At 42.8% G+C, this 15,334-nt stretch overlaps 1 long non-coding RNA gene across 1 annotated transcript in view; it reads left to right on the top strand.

Moving 5' to 3' along the window:
* Window positions 1–14,490, top strand: part of LOC142013082 (uncharacterized) — a 62,698-nt gene extending 48,208 nt beyond the window's left edge. The window contains exons 2-4 of the long non-coding RNA XR_012645539.1: window positions 9,084–9,161; window positions 9,700–9,774; window positions 13,936–14,490. This is a non-coding gene — a long non-coding RNA (uncharacterized LOC142013082). The remainder of the gene's footprint in view (window positions 1–9,083; window positions 9,162–9,699; window positions 9,775–13,935) is intronic.
* The last annotated feature ends 844 nt before the right edge of the window (window positions 14,491–15,334 follow it).

Below are 15,334 nucleotides of genomic sequence, written 5' to 3'. Positions count from 1 at the left end.
CAGAAGTAGTGAAGTACATTCCAGTTGAGTTCAGCATACTCCTCTTTCAACCAACCTTGTCAGCCAGCTCTGCTTGCCAACACAGGCAGGATAAACCCGTGACTGTATGTACTCTTTGCTTTCAATGGGTTTGGATTCAGCTCAAAATAACAGCCTTCTCAGAAATGTTAATCTGTAGTGCATAGAAAACAAAGACATAAAAATACGAAGAATTTGGTCTCTTAAAAACAAGGAGTGAAATCTGGATATACGGAGGTCAAGAACAAAAAACATAGACTTCAGGATTACCTTCCAGAAAATTATGAATCATCAAGGGAATTTCATCACAGACTCACACTAAAGTGTATTTCTGAAAAAGTTTTTGGAAAACTATTTTACCTCTTTAGAAACATCCAAGAAACTGTAGGCTAATACCAAGTATGCAGTTGAAGAAGACAACAACATCAGTCAGTGGTTTGTAGTGACAATGAAGAAAGTCAAGGGTGTTTTATGTACCTACTATGAGTGCATGACCAGTGCAAAATGTCAAGAGGAAAGTAACACCAGTGCAAACAATGATAAGGACTTAAAAAAGGCTTGCTGATAACATGTTCTGCCTTAGGTCAACATATCCCTTAATGAAAGAAAAGACCCAGCTTTTAGCACACACAGCAAAAAAAAGTTGGGTAGTTCGTCAACAACAGGAAGTCAAAATATATGACTATCAGTGTCCCAAAGGCAACCCTCAGAGCATATGGAGTACTGTGCTGACAGCTGCTCCAGGCCTTGGGGCAAGTGGGGTGGGGCAGTTCTGCACCTCTTCTAAGGGCACTTAGCATTCTCTGGACTGTAGTGATGCCCCCCGCCCCCAGTCCCCTGGCAACCACAAGCAGGTGGACCAGCACTGCTGCAGCATTTCAAAGGGGCTGGTGATCCTACTGCTGCCTAAGTAGCAGTGGTAGTGGCAAGAGCTCTAGGACCCTTTGAAGTGCCAGGCCCTTTGCCCTCAACCAGTCAGATGGCCTGGAGAAACACTAAAGGTAAGTCATTTAGGCTACGTCTACACGTGCACACTACATCGAAATAGTCTATTTCGATGAATAACATCTACACGTCCTCCACGGCTGGCAACGTCGATGTTCAACTTCGACCTTGGGCAGCACCACATCGAAATAGGCTCTGCGAATGAACGTCTACACGCCAAAGTAGCACACATCGAAATAAGGGTGCCAGGAACAGCTGCAGACAGGGTCACAGGGCGGACTCAACAGCAAGCCGCTCCCTTAAAGGGCCCCTCCCAGACACAGTTGCACTAAACAACACAAGATCCACAGAGCCGACAACTGGTTGCAGACCCTGTGCATGCAGCATGGATCCCCAGCTGCAGCAGCAGCCAGAAGCCCTGGGCTAAGGGCTGCTGCACACAGTGACCATAGAGCCCTGCAGGGGCTGGAGAGAGAGTGTTTCTCAACCCCTCAGCTGATGGCCACCATGGCGGACCCCGCTATTTCGATGGTGCGGGACGCAGATCGTCTACACATGCCCTACTTCGACGTTCAACTTTGAAGTAGGGCGCTATTCCCATCCCCTCATGGGGTTAGCGACTTCGACATCTCGCCACCTAACGTCAATTTCAACTTCGAAATAGCGCCCAACACGTGTAGCCGTGACGGGCGCTATTTCGAAGTTGGCGCCGCTACTTTGAAGTAGCGTGCACGTGTAGACACGGCCTTAGTCTATCTAGAGACTACACTGATGATGATGATGATGATGATGATACCGTGCCAGATGCCAAGCAGCTAATACCAAAAACATCAAATAAGTTGCATAAACTTGACAGGATTTGGAAAAGACACATGACTACCACTTAAAATAAAGTCTGATCTATTTAACACCAGTATTCCCACAGAATGATGTTTTTCAACTCTTTCCAAAATAAGTATCTGCAGAATATCTTCAGAGTTCGCTAGCAGCATTTCCTTGTAACATCAGAAATTGAAGTATGTCAACCTACAGCTATGAGATATGGCAAGAAGACACTAATGGACATATTTAGGATATACTTTTAGGGATGCTTCCACACAACTTCCATATTGAGTGATAAGGTGGATGCCACTTGGAAAGAGAAAAAGAGGGTGTCCTATTGAACCGTTACACAGAGCAATAGCAGGAGAAACCAAATTCTTCAAAAGTAAACTAGGGGTGCATCTACACTAGGAAGTAACTTTGAAGTTAACTTCAAAGTTAGGCACTACTTTGAAGTAGCCAGCAGAGTCTACACACGTTTTTCCCTTACTTCGAAGTTAACTTGATGCCAACTTCAAAGTCCTCACTCCATTCCCAGGAATGGAGTAGTGCCCTACATTGAAGTTAAACTTCAAAGTAGGGTGCGTATAGATGCTCAACTTCGAAGTTGCTTATGAATGAAGCAACTTGGAAGTTATTTTGGTAGCGTTGACACAGCCTCAGAAGCCTTTGCATAGACTAGTAAAGCACCCTGTGCACCAGAAAGTAAGGGAAGATAAATTAAAGAACAAAATCAATCATAGATTGTCAAGTGACCTGAAGCATCTTGAGTCAGTGCTAGTAGTCAAACTTATATTCACTACTTGAGTGCCTGTATAATGAATACATCTGGCAGAAACAGGCTTATTCAGACATCAAGCAAAAATAAGATGTGCCAAAGGCCAGAATATGCATCATGTTACATTGGAATAAGAACTTTGTACTAATGGAAAAAGTCTGAATTAACAGTATACTGGAAAACAAATTATAAAATTTGAGAGTTGGCCAAAATGTTTGTTAGGGAGGTATAAGTAACATTGGATAAATCCTTAATTTTTAATCTCATCCACAACATTGCATGCTATAGTGCTTGTTAAAAATCATTTGTAACATTTTTTTACTCAGAAAAACCAATAAAGAGTATTTAGAAATCCCCAGCTCATTTAGTTAATTAATCAAAAATACATGTGACTTATTCAGCAAACTATAATTCAGACCTAAAAGCCATTTTATAAATAACTGGAAATTGAGATGAAGCTAAATAATCACCATATGTCTAGTTTTGAAGTTCTCACTTCTATGTACATTGTATGCAAAGGCCAAAGTAAGCAGTGGAGTGAAGCCAGAGGTTACATCTACACTGAAATTAACACCTGAGACTGGCCCATGTCAGTTGTCTCAGGCTTGTGGGGCTCAGGCTCTGGGGCTATAAAATTGTAGTGTAGACAGTCAGGCTACACTGCAATTTTACAGCTGACAAAGACTAGCCATAGGTGTAGTGTAAACACTCTCATTGCAACACAATGCAGTCTGCTTCAGAAGCAGAATGCCTTTCGGATCTGTCCTGCAGCAAAGGTTAGTATGACTGGTGCAGCCCCTTTCAGAGGGGCAGTTTGCTTCCCCTTGTTGTAATGATCTTGCTTCTGCCACTGGTGAATAGAGGTGGGTGAATCCTTAGCTCCCTGGAAGTAGGAACAGAGTAATTTCTTCACTCCTTAAATTCAGGAACTATGTTTCTACCTAATTGCAAGGATTCTTTTGTCCTTTCCCACCCTCTTTGTATTGTATTCCTATATGAATGAGGCACAATCTGGCTGTCAAGGAAAAATCCCAGAAAGTGCAGAGAAATAGAAAGTACCAAAATCTACCACATACAGGAGGAAAACCCAAACAAACAGAATGATTAGGCATGAAAGAAAAATTCAGGGTAAGCAAATGAGGCGAGAACTAAGAATAATTTAACAAATAAGGGTGGGTCTTCACTACACCAACAGCCATCAATTTATCACACCTGCTTAGGTGCAGTAAACCAGTCTCTGAGCTCTTGCCCATCAATACCATTACTCCATCAGGATGAAAAGAGAAGCTGGCATCAATGGGAGAGCAGCCTCTGCCGACCTTACTGCACACAAGATGCCACGTCAAATACGTCAACTTCAGTAACAGAGAGTAAGCCGTGCTAGTCTATACACTATCAAAAAAAAAGCAGTCGAGTAGCACTTTAAAGACTAGCAAAATAGTTTATTAGGTGAGCTTTCGTGGGACAGACCCACTTCTTCAGACCATATCCAGACCAGAACAGACTCAAAGCTATTTGTGTAGCTGAAGTCCAATAAATTAGATTGCTGTCAGGAGTTAGTGCAGACAAGGCTGAAGAAGCAAAATTGACATCCAATATATTTTTCTTTCAGTCGCTTTTGCTTGAAAAAATGCTGTAGCTTGTTTTCTTCTGTTACATTTTTCTGTCTCTTTCTGTGTTAATTCCAATCATTGTTTTTTCTTTCTTTCATTTATTTGGTTTTAGCCATCTTTTTTTCTTTATTAACCTAGCCTACTTCTTTGATGTCTCATTTTATTTAATTTATTTGCTTAGTTATCTCTTTCTGTCTCATTAGTTCTCTTTTGCTTATTCTGTTCCTTAGGTTGTGTCTACCCTTCAAAGAAAACTCAGTTTACAGTCACCACATTAATTACTTCAGTGACTGGTTTCTACACTGCCCTTGTTCTGTCAGCTGTGTCCATCCTCACTAAGAACACTTCTACTGAGCAAAGAGGAATGGTGTGGGGCCATGCATCTCCCCACTGGGAACCCAGCTATTCCCTAGAGCTTCTGACCTCCAAACTTCCAGTCAAGAGTGGTGGGCAGCAGCCCAGGGTTCTTGCCTCAGTAGTCCCAGCAACTGACAAAAATGACAGCTAATATATAAGGAGCACTGTGTGTACACAGACACTGCATCACCCTCACCACACTGACATAAGGCCTACATCTCTCTCTGAAGTGGTGTCATTATGTCAGCATAGCAGGGGAGTTTCATGGGTAGGAGGAGCATTAAGCGGCGTTCACCTGCACTGTTTTGTCAACAAAACTGTGCAGTATAGAAAAGAGCACACTTTCATTTTCCTTTTATTCCTGTCAGAATGCTGCAGTTGTTGCATCTGGAGCCCCAGTAGATTGCAGAATTTTAACAGGAGTATCTTTTGCATCAATTTTTTCTGCTGACAGTTCAGCTCACTTCCCCAAGCCAACTTATCAACTTCAAGCAAAAGGGCAGTGGGAGTTGCAGGCAAAGAGCAATACTATTAAAGTTTTTCAAGAGACAAAGTATTTAAGCCAGGAATGTCCAGGGTCAAATAAAACAAGTCTACATTTTTAATACTTTCTTCCATTAACCTTTGAGCATAAACCAATAAAATCCTGCTTTTCAGAGGGCACAGCAGCAAAAGGAATATTGAAATCAAATACAGCTATACAAATGAATCAGATTCCCCAGAAATAGATTTTAAATGTAAGCACATCATGTTGGTGGAGAATATGTTCAGTAGGAACAGTTTGTTATATTGAACAAAAGACATTCCAAAAGACTGGAGAAGTTTTTCATACAATAAGTCAGGGAACATTAACAAAATAGCAAAGCCCTAAAACTACTTGGGCTAGTCTGTGAAGGGGACACGGTAATCAGCCTGAATGGGGAATTCTTACCACAGGAACTTCGAAATTAGCAACTTCGAAGCGCCAGCAAGCTGTGTAGCTGTGGGCACTTCCCAAAACTTCTGGGGATTAAGGACACCTTGAAGTTGCATGAGTATGCTCAGTGGTTTGAGCATTGGCCTGCTGAACCTGGGGTTGTGAGCTCAATCCTTGAAGAGGCCCTTTAGGGATTGGGGCAAATAGATGCCAGGGCTGGTGCTTGGTCCTGCCATGAGGGCAGGGGACTGGACTAGATGACCTTCCAAGGTCACTTCCAGCTCTAGGAGATGTGTTTCTCCAATTATATACATACTTTGAAGTGCCCACAGCTACAGGGCTTGTTGGCACTTCGAACTTGCTAACTTTGAAGTTCCTGCCATGCAAATTAGCCTAATGAGGTGCTGCATATACATTGCAGCACCTCATTGCTATTCCCTGCTTGGGCTGATTACTGTGCCCCCTTTGAAGAAGGGGGCTAGTGTAGACAAGCCCCTTGTTTAAGAGTAAATAATCACAGAGGAAAAAAATAATTATTTAAGCAAATGTAAATAAGTCTGCAGCGCAATTCTCTTAAACAGACTGTTTTCTAGGATTTTTCTACAATTTGTCTTTAAATTTGTTTTTGCCTACTGAATTGTTTGTGCTACCCTCCAGGAAGAATGAAAATTGTGATTTTTTTCTTGCCCTTTTCTGTTTTTAATGAAAACATATCTTTCCCTCTTCCATTTCTCAGTGATTCAGTGTTCTGTTTATGTGCGTGAGGTTTGTGATTTCCAAATTGTCCAGTTACAGACTTAAATTTTTGTTAATGTCATGAGCTCTCACCCTGCTTGTTAGGGAAATGTGATCTAATACAAAATATATTTACTGGCAGCCTGCAAGTGAAACCAGAGCAGGAAAAGATAATTATGTTACCTTTCATAACTGACTGCCTCAGAGGTGGAGTTTCTGAAGACAGTAAGAGCAATATTTCACATCACGTGTTAAAGATAACCTTGCTGCTATTGGTTGGTTACAGTCTGTGCAGTGTGTTTGGCTTTACTTTTTTCTAGATAGCTAATGCTTTTTATAGGGCAGGAAAGTTTTCAATAATCTTTACATATGCAGTAGTCCTGCCCTTTCTCTGGAAACCATCACTGATCACCATAGCTCATTTGTAGCAGCACTTGAGAGGTCCACCCCCCCGCCATGCCCCTGCCAAAATTTACCTGCTAAATGGGGTGCCCCCTCCCTGCACCTATATCCCATGCAGGTCCTGTCTATGAACTTTTCTTTATGGGGACAGGTCCGTTGCAGAAACCCAAGTTCCGTGTCCCCGATCTATTCTGTGTTGAAACATGCATGGGTACCATAAATGTGGCAGAATAAGTAAAATGCTAATACCAACAGTCATGGTACATGGAAGGGCAAGTTTAGAAACATAACTCCACATTCGCCTTCCTACGTTAGCCAGCAGAGTGTGTAGCCAGTGCCTTTGTGTCCTCTACAGCACTTCAGTCACGCACAGAAATGAGGAACCTCCATGGACACAGCTCAGTTCTGTACCTCCCTTTTCATGACTGGTGGCTGAATGAAGACACATAATCTGGCCATTATTTTTCTTTGTGAATTTTAATGTATATATTTTATATTAATGAAAATAAGTTAGAAAATGCATGTTTTATCTAACTCAAATACTGTAAGATATACTTTCTATAGCTGTAGTAAGGCAAATTCAGGCCACCTGAAATAGAAATTAAAGAACAAAAATAGCACTAAACATGAATACAATTATATCAATACACACATGTCAGATGATCTATTGATTCCAATAGAAACTTGTGTGCAAGTAGTCTCATAACTGGACTGTCAATATAATTAAACAGGAAAGGAAGAAGAGATGGAAGGATGGCACTATACATGAGATTTCCAAAGTAAGGAGGAGCCTCAGCCACATATCTCCCATTGAAATTAAAGTCAGTGAGACATGCTGGGTACTTAGCACTTTAGATCACTTATGTAGAGGCCTAAAAATGAACTTAGGGGCCTAGCAGTAGGTGTCCTTTTTTCAAAGCCTAGGGCACAGCTTGTCCCTTCAACTCAGCCATTACATAGCAAGTGAGGACTTCCTAACTGAGAAAAAGAGAAAAGAGTGTGAGCAATGAGTAGGATAAAGTCAGGTACATGTCTTAGTGGTTTTGTTAAACTAACTTTCGTTGGTTTGTTTTCAAAGATCACTTCCCATAGGTTATGTGATCGTGGTGGGTTTTAGGGAGGAATTTGTATGAGGATAAAAAGATGAGTTAGCAAAGGAGTTTAAGGTATTTGTATATGCGGGGAGGCATGGCAGAAAGTGCAAATGAGGGTGTGGGAATGAGTACTGAAGAGAAAGTGAGGAATGCAAAAAAACTAAAGGTCAGAGTTTTAGATTGGCGCAGAGTGGTGGTACAACCAAGCACAAAGAATGCATGACAGCAAATGGGGAGTGATGCTGTGTGAACAATGAGCAAGATGATATATCTTGGACAGACTGGAGTTTGGCAAAGGAAGTATCTGGAAGATCTGAGAGGAGAAGGGTATTAGTCAATGATGGAGATTTTCAGAATGTAGGGCAGGATGGGAGACTCGGATATTTTTAAATGTCATGGAAGAAGAAGAAGAAGCAAAAATCATTTGGTCACTTTTTAATGTGGGGACAGAAGTAGAGGTAGGAATGAGATAAACCCAGCTGACAAAACTGTGTGATTGGGAAAATATACAGTAACAGCAGTAAAAATGGAAGTACTATCAATAGCAGTAAAAGTGGAAATAGAGGTGAGGATTGGCAGAGAAAATTGTGGGCTTATTTATGGTGATGAATTTGAGATGTCAGTGAACCATCCAAGATGAGATGTAGTTAAATGCAGGGATTAAAGGGAATTAAAATCATTGCCAATATATTAGAGGTAAGGTGTATTAGAAAGAAAATGGGGGTATAGAGAAGAAATTATTCTAAATGTAACTTTTAAAAGTAGGTTTTGTCTATATGATACTTCTGATATACTGTAAGTACCAAGCAGGATTTTAAGGGGAAAAAAAGCAGGTCACATTTGAGACTTAAAATATTTAATGGTTTCTCCCTAAGTAAGAATATAATGTGGTCATTTTCCATCCCACAAAGTTTACTAATCTATTATGCTAAGAAATGACATTTTTATTGCACTTGAGGATTTTTCCTTGGAAAACTGAATTTAAAATGTTTTGCAAAACCTTTGCTACGTGTGTTCTCTTTCCAGCTTCCAGACATTTAGGGATTACTTTTTCATTCTGTTAGAGTGGTTTTCCACCAGAATGAACTCCATTAGTGGAGTTACACAGGCATAAAAATGATGTAATGGAGTGCAGAGTCAGAAGCTCAGGTTGCCACACTGTGAGATAATTCTGGTTTTAAGTATGGCTGACGCCCCCTAAATGCATAGCTGCTTTGTGACTGTAACAATTACTTTAGCATATTTATTTTAACAGATTCTCATTTGGAAAAGTATTTCGTTGTGTATTATGACATGTTTACAGTACATAAACTATTTTAGAAGTTCCTTATGTCTGATATGCATTATCTTTCAGCATATCCTTTAGCAAGTTTATATTAATTTAGCGGGTTTATTTCGTTTAGACCACAGCCAAATCTTGCCCCATTGAAGCCAACAGGAATTTCATCACCTGTTCCAGTGGAAGCGGGACTCAGAATTATGTATGTATGGACAGAAAAAAAAATCAAACATGTGGCAGAGAGAACTGGGTAAATCAATGGATTCCTAATCCTGTGAAGTGTTGTGAGCTTTCTGGAAGGTAAAGAGGTTGTTTGGCATCTCAGCAAAAGCTCTTAGCATCTCACAGGCTCAAACTCAAACTGATTTCCTTTATTTTCTAGGTCAGTGATTCAAATCCAGCCCATGACAGCAAACAGTGCAAACTGCTCAACTGAAAGATAGTTGGTGGTTTTGGGGGCTTACATTACAATAACTTGTACCAGCTTATGAGTTGGAGAGTATTAGTCTCATTATTGCCAGTGTGGTTGCTGAGACACACAGATTCAGTGGCATCCAACATCTACAGAGGAGCACTCTGTGGTGGAATCTGGAATAGAACCCTGATCTCCTCACATATTTTCATATTGGCAGTCATCAGACCATGCTGCCTCCCCAGTGTAGTTGATTCTAGTGTAGTGTCCATGCTGCAAAAAACAACCCGCTATCGGAACTACTATTGATTGACAACCTTGTTTTTAGTCTCTGTAGAAACACCGAAGACAGAAACTCTGAAGACATTAAAACCAGACGCCACAATGTACAAGAAAATATATAGTAAGGAATAATCCTGTTCTGCGAAAGAATGGGTTTGCTGACCTAATTAGCCTCTTTCTGTCGTTAATCTTTGATTTTCTGAGTGGGATTGAACTAGTGTCTCACCACGAGATGTGGTCCCTCCTGATGAAGGCTGGCTGAGTCACAGTAATGGGGTAGTAAGCTGAAACATAAACTGTTCTTGCCATTGCTATGGCTAAATGGAGGCCTGTGGTCTGCAGAGCTGTCCATTTGGAACTTACAAAAGTACTACAAATGCTACAAGCAAGCAAAGACTATTCGGCGGGATAAAGTAAATGAATAATATCCACCACGTTTAGGATCCCCTAATATATACATATTTTTCAATGTTGGAACTGCTTAAAATATAGGTGTGTAGCTACTAACTATACTATTAACTCAGGCTATGTCTAGATTGCTGAGAACTGTCAGCAAGAGATACGCAAATTGGATGATGCATTCATATATCTCCTGCCAACATAGAGCCAAATTCAGGAAACCCCCTTCTGCTGACACATCCCTTCTTCTTTGTGGAATGAGGATGACCGGCATGTTGGCAGAAGGCTTCCAGAGCCTCAGACTTCTCTCAAGAGATGTCTGGGCTCCCAACAAAAGCCTGCAGTCTAGACGTAGCCTCAGTGCAGTGAGGGGCTGAGCTCCTTGAGGTCCTTCATCTTTAGTAGGAGTTGAAAATGTTCAGCATCTCACTAGGTTGGGCCATAAGTCAACTTTTCCCCCAACACTTCAGAAAATGCAGTCCTACAGGATTGGCTCCCTGTGATTTACTTTTTAAAAAAATTTGGCTGACTGAGAGACCCTCGAGAGAAATACTTTTTAGGATCTTGGTAAACAGGAATGAGACATTTGGCACAATGCTAGGCATTCAGTCTAAAACAGCAGACTTCAACGAGCAATCAACATCTCAGTTCTTTACACTGACTAGGCTTTGCAAGCCCAGAAATCAAAATTAGACAATGTCGGTGTCCAGTTTACTAGAACAGGTAGCATACTGCAGCTGTTTGCAGCTGCAGCTCAAAAGCATAGCCACCCCAGCTATTGACTACACTAGGGGGTTTTGTTGAGAAAACTGGCATTTTGTCAACAAAATCCAGGTAGCATCCAGATTACCAAGCACGTTATGTTGACAATAAGTCGACAGAACACAGCACTTTTGTTGACAGCCATACCCAGCTCCCCATGAGGGAGAACAACTAACAAAATCATCCAAAGCACAGGATTTGGTGGTGATAGGGGTCTTCAACTATCCAGACATATGCTGGGAAACTAACATGGGGAGGCACAGAATATCCAGAGAGTTCTTGGATTGCACTGATGACAATTTTTTTATGTCAGAAGGGCTATGTCTACACTAGCGCAAAACTTCGAAATGGCCATGCAAATGGCCATTTTGAAGTTTGCTAATAAAGCACTGAAATACATATTCAGCACTTCATTAGCATGCAGGTGGCCACAGCACTTCGAAATTGACACAGCTCGCCGCCGTGCGGCTCGTTCAGACGGGGCTCCTTTTCAAAAGGACCCCGCCTACTTCGAAGTCCCCTTATTCCTATGAGCAGATGGGAATAAGGGGACTTCGAAGTAGCTGGGGTCCTTTTGAAAAGGAGCCCCGTCTGCATGAGCCATGTGGCGGTGAGCCGCGTCAATTTCGAAGTGTTGCGGCTGCCTGCATGCTAATGAAGCGCTGAATATGTATTTCAGCGCTTCACTAGTAAACTTTGAAATAGCCATTTGCATGGCTGTTTCAAAGTTTTTGGCTAGTGTAGACACGGCCAAGGTGGAAAAAGCTACTGGGCAGCAGCAGTTCTAGATTTGATTTTAACAAGTAAGGAGGAACTGGATGAGAATTTGAAAATGGAAGGCAGCTTGGGAGAAAGTGACTATGAAGTCATAGAGTTCTGATTCTAAGAAATGGTGAAAGGGAGAACAGCAAAACTGAGACAATGAATTTCAGAAAGGCAGACTTTGGTAAACTCAGAGAGCTGGTAGGTAAGGTCCCATGGGAAACAAGGCTAAGAGGAAAAACATCTGAATAGAGTTGGCAGTTTTTCCAAAGGGACTTTATTAAGTCCCCAAAAGCAAACTATACCAATGTGTAGAAAGGATGGGAAGGATGGTAAATTATGGTAAAAGACCACAGAATCAAAAAGGAGTCATATGAAAAGTGGAAATTAGGAGAAATTACAGAGGATGAATATAAGCAAAAAATACATGTATGCAGGGGCAAGATTAGAAATGCAAAGGCACAAAACAAGCTCAAATTAGCTAGACATATAAAGGGCAAAGGGTATACATATATTTGAAGCAAGAGGAAGACCAAGGACAGTGTAGGCTCACTGCTCAGTGAGTGGGGAAAAACAATATCAGGAAACTTGGAAATGGCAGAGGTGCTTAATGACTTCTTTGTTTCGGTCTCACCAAGAAATCTGATGCAGAAATGCCTATCGGGGGAATGCTAGTGGGAAAGGGGTAGGTTTGGAGGATAAAATAAAAAAAGAACAAGTTAAAAATTACTTAGAGAAATTAGATGTCTGCAGGTCATCAGGGTCTGATGAAATGCATTCTAGAATACTCAAGGAGCTGATAGAGCAGGTGTCTGAACCTTTAACTATCATCTTTGAAAAGTCCTGGAAGTTGGGAGAGATTCCAGAAGACTAGAAAAGAGCAAATATAGTACCCATCTATAAAAAGGGAAGAAAGAACAACCGAGGAAATTACAGATCAGTCAGTTTAATTTCTGTGCCAGTAAAGATAATGGAGCAAGTAATTAAGGAATTTATCTCAAACATCTGGAAGAAATAAGATAATAGTTAACATCCAGCATGGATTTGTGAAGAACAAATCATACCAGACCAATCTGATAACTTTCTTTGATAGGCTAACAAGTCTTGTGGATAAGGCAGAAGTGGTGGATGTGGTATACCTAGACTTTAGTAAGGTATTTGACACGGTCTCGCATGGTCTTCTTATCAATGAACTAAGGAAATACAACTTAGATGGGGCCACTATAAGGTGGGTGCATAGCTGGCTGGATAACTGCTCTCAGAGTAGTTATTAATGGTTTGCAGGCATGCTCAAAGGATATAACAAGTGGGGTTCCACAGGGGTCTATTTTGGGACTGGTTATATTCAGTATCTTTGTCAGTGATTTAGATATTGGCATAGAGAGTATGCTTATTAAGTATGCAGATGATACTAAGCTGGGCAGGGTTGCAACTGCTTCGGAGGATAGGGTCAGAATTCAAGATGATCTGGACAGGAGAGGTAAACAGGATGAAGTTTAATAAAGACAAATGCAAAGTACTCCACTTAGGAAGGAACAATAGACTTCATACATACAAAGTGGGAAGCAACTGTCTAGGAAGGAATACTGTGGAGTGGGATTTAGGGGTCATAGTGGACCACAAGCTAAATATGAGTCAACAGTGTGATGCTGTTGCAAAAAAAGCAAACATGATTCTGGGATGCATTAACACGAGAGTTGAGAGCAAGACATGAGAAGTCATTCTTCCATCCTACTCTGCACTCATTAGGCCTCAATTGGCATACTGTGTTCAGTTCTGAGCACCACATTTCAAGAAAGATGTGGAGAAATTGGAGAAGGTCCAGAGAAGAGCAACAAGAATGATTAAAGGTCTAGAGAACATGAGCTATGAGGGAAGACTGAAAGAACTGGGTTTGTTTAGTTTAGAAAAGAGAAGATTTAGAGGGGACATGATAGTGGTTTTCAAGTACCTCAAAGAGGGTTAAAAGGAGGAAGGAGAAAAATTGTTCCCCTGGGCCTCTGAGGATAGGACAAGGAGCAATGGGCTTAAACTGCAAAGGAAAGTTTAGGTTGGACATTAGAAAAAAGTTCCTAACTGTCAGGGTGGTTAAACACTGGACTAAATGGCCTAGGGAGGTTGTGGAATCTTCATCACTGGAGATATTTAGGAACAGGTTAGATAGACACCTATCAGAGATGGTCTAGATGGTGCTTGATCCTGCTGTGACAGCAGGGGACTGGACTCTCAAGGTCCCTTCCAGTCTAGTATTCTATGATTCTATGACATTCCTGTCCCATGGCCTGGGAGGTGTTGATTGCTATTCATGGTGAGGGGCAGGTGAATGACTCACCATCACTCTTCCGTGTCTTCCTTACAGCTGCACATATACCATCCGAGGCCCGGGCCAGCCCCACCTCACCACTAGGATGGACCAACCCAACCAAGCCTGCAGCTGGAGAGGCTATTGCCACATCCAGGAGGACTTCCAGAGGGACCTCTGGAAGATTACCAAAATCGTGGAGTGGTGGGTGGGGGCCTGGGACCAACACATATCCTGCTTTGACACCATCACCAGTGTCTAATGAGAGATGATGGCCCTGCTGCCCCTGCTTCCCCCACTGCTCTAATGTCCCTGCTGCCCACACCGCCTCCTCTGCCCCTTCCCCCACCAGCCATTCCACAGGGCATCTTGGACCTCCTGTAATGGCGGAGACCCATGCCAGCCTGCCCTCGCCCCCGCCCTCAGCTCCCCACGCCCACTGCTTCCCAGGCCCACCCAGACCCTACTGCAGCTCCACTACCTCCATGCCTCCTCCTGCTCCCAACCCAGTCCCGATTGGGTCCCCAAATCTATGGCAGAAGGGGATCCCAAGGCCAACACCGCTCGGGGTTCTGCTTCCACTCAGATTTGCAGTCCCCACCCCCTATGTTTTGAGGCCCACCAACCCCATCCCAAGACTCCCCCATCCAAGTTCTGATGCCCCTGACCTCCGTCCCATGTCACCCTACTATACATAGTTAACTGCACTGCACTGTTTGTAAATAGTTTATTACACTGTTTCTTTTGCACTGGTTTTGGCACTGCACCTTCATCCCTCTTGACTGGACAGGGGTTTGTGAAGGTGAGGAGGTAAAGTGGGGGTGTCATGGTGGGAACTGGGTAGAGCTATGGGCCCAAAGCCCCCACGGGGGGGTGCCCTGGGAGGGTTACTGGGGAACATGGAAGAAGCTCTCCCTCAGAGCCTTCCAGATCCACACCACATCCTGATGGGCCTGCAGATTGGAGCTGCCCCCAACTGCCACCTTCCACCTGAGGAGGAAGGCTTCTCCCTACTCCTCCACTATATTGTGCAGAACACAACGTGCGGCTACAACTTGGGGGAAGTTGAACCCCCCGCTTCCAGGCAGGTGAGCAGGCACCTGAGGCATGCCTTGAGGCAACCGAAGGTGTAGTTGGCCTGCATCCTGGCCCAGTTGAGATGGGCTTTGAAGAGTTCCTGGCTGGAGTCCAGTTGCCCAGTGTAATGCTTCATGAGCCAGGCCAGGAGGGGGTAGGCCACATCCCTCATGATGCACAATGGCATCTGAATGTCCCTGACCACCAGCTCATGGCAGGGAACGAATGTGCCTGCTTCTGTTCTCTAGCACAGGCCGAAGTCACAGAACTCACAGGAATCATGTGCCTGGCCCAACCACCCAACATAAATGTCTGTGAACTTGCCATAGTGGTCAACCAGGGCCTGAAGCACCATGGAGAAGTACCCCTTTCACTTTAT

Source organism: Carettochelys insculpta, chromosome 5 (genome assembly GCF_033958435.1).
Source record: "Carettochelys insculpta isolate YL-2023 chromosome 5, ASM3395843v1, whole genome shotgun sequence".
Lineage (NCBI taxonomy): Eukaryota > Metazoa > Chordata > Testudines > Carettochelyidae > Carettochelys > Carettochelys insculpta.
The sequence above is the reverse complement of the archived record's forward strand: the minus strand, read 5'-3'. Positions and strand labels throughout refer to the sequence as shown.